Raw genomic sequence first — 5,091 nt, 5'->3', positions numbered from 1 at the left:
TTCATAAATTTATCTAGTCATGAAATCCCGGGAGAGGTTTCTAATTTGTTACAATTAGGCAGTAATTTCAGCCTCCCGATCACAAAAAATAAAAAAAACGGCCATACATGAGTTTATTAATGATATTGAATTTAACACCAACAATATCAATAACATTACAACTATCCGCAACATTTCCATATCACAGTTCCATCATTTTATTCGGAATAATCATCACACGAACCCTATTCAATCAAGATTATTATCGATGCTTCATTTATAATAACTAAACAATTTTGCTCTCATAATCCTAACATCCTTTTCACGCGTATTGATAAAGTCAATATAACGGTTGCACTAAACAAAGACAATTACATCGAAAAAGTGAAAGACCTACTAAATGATAAAAAAAAACCTATACTTTGATCAACAAGAATCCCGCATCAAAAATTGAAAGGAAACTTAATGACATATTAAAGAATTGGTTAAAAATGAGCACATTACCAAAAAAGAATATTATTTTTTGCATTCGAGTGACTCGATACTACCCAAAGCTTACGGTCTACCTAAGATCCATAAAGACAATGTACCGTTCAGAATTATTGTATCTTCTATCAGCACGTCTTTATATAATATAGCCTCATTTATTCACAATATCTTAACAAAAAGCATCCCGAAATCGCCCAAGTAGCACATGAAGCTTTAAAACGTCTGCGATAACGTTGTCGTAGCTTAAACTGCAGCATTTTTGTCTACCTCAGCTACTGCCACAACGTCATTGTGACGTTTTGACAAAGTTGTAGCAGCAAAAATGGGACAACATTTTTAGGCTTTGAAAATGATGTCACAGCCATATGGTTGCACAGCTATTTTGCTGTAAAGACGTTGTCATAGCCACATTACGGCAGTCGGAGTAAAGATATAAAAATAACGGATATAATTAATAAATGGGTAATGTTTTTCATATGGTAAATTAATATTCAATAAAAGTTAAATTTTAATTTTAAAATTATGTAAAAAGATTGAAAAGAATATTTAAAAAATTTTTTTACTTTAACTGGGATTGAACTTCTGACAACCCGAAACCTTCGCTTCAAAAACTTAGGTAAACTTAGATAAAAAAAAAGATTAATTAATCATTGCAAATTATTACAATTTATAACTTACATATAAGTATACTAGAGCGGACGCAAATTCATAAGTACAGTGGTTACAGAACTACATACAAATCCTTAAGTAATAATTTTAGAGCCGCATAAATGAACGCATTAGGTCTGCTGACCATCGCTGATATATGCTAAATTTAACATAAAACTGATAGTCATGTTACTCCTTGCCTTTCTTAATAGTTGTCATGATGTCTTTACAATCATTAATACAGCTAAAATAGCTGTGGCTAAATTTTTGCTTTTTATTATTGCTATCACAACAAATTCATAGCAATTAATGCAGCTAAAATCGCTGTGGCTAGTTTTGGTTTTTTTATTGCTGTCACAACGACTTTACAGCTTTTTATACAGCTAAAATAGCTGTGGCTACCTTTTGGCTTTTCTGATCGCTGTCACAGCGACTTTACAGCTGTTAATACAGCTAAAATAGCTTTGGCTACATTTTGGCTTTTCTGATCGCTGTCACAGCGACTTTACAGCTATTAATACAGCTAAAATAGCTGTGGCTACATTTTGGCTTTTCTGATCGCTGTCACAGCGACTTTACAGCTGTTAATACAGCTAAAATAGCTTTGGCTACATTTTGGCTTTTCTGATCGCTGTCACAGCGACTTTACAGCTATTAATACAGCTAAAATATCTGTGGCTGTATTTTGACTTTTTTATTAACTATCACAGCGCTTTTGCAGTTAAAAATCCAGCAAAATAGCATTTGCTGCCAAATAGATGTAATTAAGGCTGGCAGGGTGTTATACCAGCTACATTTTTGCTGTCGCAGCGAATATAGCCAGACTGTGTTACTTGGTCGGCTACCTACATAAATAACAGTTTTGAATTGTACAGCATTCTGTCAGGAAAAACATTAAGAGAACAGGATGTTTTAATTTCACTTGATGTGGTTTCACTTTTTACAAATGTACCTCTAGATCTTGCAATTGGAAGTATTATTAACAGATGGAATTATATTAAACTACACACAAAAATTCCAAAAGAGAAATTTATTTTCATGGTTACCCAGTGAGCAATATATTATCAAAAGAAATTCATAAAGTACTCAAGTTTAAGAGTCGGACTTCCGATAACTCCATCAAAATGATAATATTATGATATCAATAAGTCCTCCAATGCGTCGATTTTAGAGGAAAGAAAGACATCACATAAATGATATCTAAATGAATTCCACAATCTGACTTCTTTTAAATATCAAAAAAAAGGTTACCGTTAAGAATTGCTATTTGTAGTATTATATTTTTATATATTTTTTTTATATTTAAAAAAAATATAACTCTTAGTATACATTTCTTTTATAACATTTTATTAAAATTAAAACAGGTTTCAAAATGCCCATAGATTTTGAATAAAAAAAACTTTATGATTGCAACGTGCTTTTTGCAGATAACCCAACTTCTTTGGTTGGATATAGAGGCAACATAGAACAAATAACAAAAATATATATGAAAATATATAATCTCTATTTTATGCTCAAATATATATTTAATAATATTTATAATTTAAGAAAGAAAGATTAAACGTTAACATCGAAGAACGTAAATGCTATCTCCTTGAAATTCAACTCAGAGCACGCAGTTCACACACGTATATATGAGGCTTGCCCATGTGCGGCGTTCGTAAAATAGCACGCTTGCTAGAGACTTTACAGACATCTATGAATAGACAACATAAAGAGCTCTTCTGAAAGATATCTTACAAAAAGATAATTTACTGATATCATTTTTAAGAGAAATTAATAAGGTCTTCAAAAGTTCTCTTAAAGAGCTCTTCTGAAAGATATCTTACAAAAAAGATAACTTACTAATATCATTTTTGAGAAAAATTAATGAAGTCTTCAAAAAGTTCTCTTAAAGAGCTCTTCCTCTCAATAATGCTCACTAGGTAACTTTGTTTTATCATCTACTTATTTCATATTCAATGAAAAAATTTACAAACAAACTTATGGTACTCCCATGGGTTCTCCGTTATCGCCAATAATTTCAGACCTAGTTATGCAAGATCTAGAAAATTCCATTATAAACACATTAGATACAGCAATATCATTCTACTATCGCTATGTAGATGATATCATATTAGCAGCACCAGCGAATACAATAACAGACATCGTTGAAAGATTTAACAATTGTAACAATAGATTAAAATTCACTGTTGAATAGGAGGCCGATCGTTGCATGAGTTTCTTGGATTTAAATATCATAGTTAATAACAACAAAATATATATAGATTGGTTCCAGAAAAAAACCTTTTCAGGAAGATCACTATCTTTTTATTCCAATCACCCTATTTGTCATAAAATAGGTACGATTTATAATTTAGTTGACAGAGCATTGCTATTATCACATCATACTTTCCATAAAAAGAATTTAGAGAAAATTATAAATATATTGCTCTGCAACGGTTTTCCTCTCCATCTCATTTTTTGATGAAATCAATCGCAGGATAAAATACCTCATTAAGAACAAATTCAACAACAACAATGAAATAACTTCATCACGGTTGACTAAAAAAAAATGCTGAAAATAAGTTCTTAGTTATACCATACATCAACTCGATTTCCGAAACGATTACCCATTCAATGAGAAAATCGAAACATAAAGTGGGATACAGAATACTTAATAAACTTAATAAATTTATTAAAGTATATAAAGATAACGGGAATCCATCTTATAATGTAGTTTATAAAATAAATTGCTCAGAATGTAACGCTTCCTATGTGGGGCAGACAAAAAGACAGTTAAGATCTAGAATCAAAGAACATATAGAAAATATAAAATTAGATCCAACAAAGCAGTCAGTGATTTCAGAACATATTACAAATCAAAACCATGCTTTTGATTGGAATAATGTTAAAATTTTAGACCGCGAAAGCAATTATCACAAAAGACTAATTTCCGAGATGTTACATATAAAAGAACAAAAACGGTCTTAATCTAAACAAAGACACGAAATTATTGGGTGGATCATATTTTGACATTCTTGACATCTTAACAGATAAATAATTGTTTACAGTTATATTTGTTTCAATCTGTTATATGTTTATGATTAGCTTAGTTACATATTTAAACCGAGTTGATGTACCACGCATGAGTTTGAGAAAAAAAGCATTAGTTGTTAGTGCGAGGTCAGCGACACAGTATTTTCTATACCTCTAGACAATAAAAAAATTATTTGACCATGGCGGGTGATGTAAGTTATCGAATTAATTTGCCAATCATTACTACTTACAATCATTTTTTAGTAATCAAATTAACATTAATCCACAGAAGATTTCCAAAAATAACAACACCCATCAAAGCAATTTATGTAATATTTGATAAGCATCTTCTCGCCCTTCAACGATGAATATGTTTTCCATCTCAAATATATCAAGTTACTTCTTGGACCATTACAACTCACACATCTTTGGCAAATCAATATATATTACATGTTTTTTTGTTCATCAAGCTCATATCATTAAGGACTTAATTTTTATATTAATATGTTAATTTCGCTACAATAAGTATGGATTGCGTTAATTATTTAATGTTAACTCTTATTTCATTATATTATGACACTCTTCACATGTCTGCGATGATCTGTAGCAAGCCGACATCGTATCCTCGCACTATGACATGTCTTCGGGGAAAATTTTTTCTTGCCGGCGCATGCAGCTTGTTCACCAACTGCTGTCTCTCCAAACTATGTTGTTTCATCGCTTCGTCGGTTTTTCCCGATCGTCATTTGCTGCTGTTTGTTTTATCACTCATTTCCGTTCCTGAGCCGTTCGTAGCCATTCTTGACCCGTTCTTGAGCCGTTCGTAGCCGTTCTTGATCCGTTCGTAGCCGTTTGTAGCCGTTTTTGACCCGTTCTTGATCCATTCCTGAGCCGTTCTTGATCCGTTCGTAGCTTGAGTACTTTATGAATTTCTTTTGATAATATATTGCTCACTGG

This window comes from Prenolepis imparis, unplaced genomic scaffold, assembly GCF_030444845.1.
Source record: "Prenolepis imparis isolate NDT839.2.m4 unplaced genomic scaffold, iyPreImpa1.0 SCAF_2, whole genome shotgun sequence".
NCBI classification, from domain to species: domain Eukaryota; kingdom Metazoa; phylum Arthropoda; class Insecta; order Hymenoptera; family Formicidae; genus Prenolepis; species Prenolepis imparis.
The sequence above is the reverse complement of the archived record's forward strand: the minus strand, read 5'-3'. Positions refer to the sequence as shown.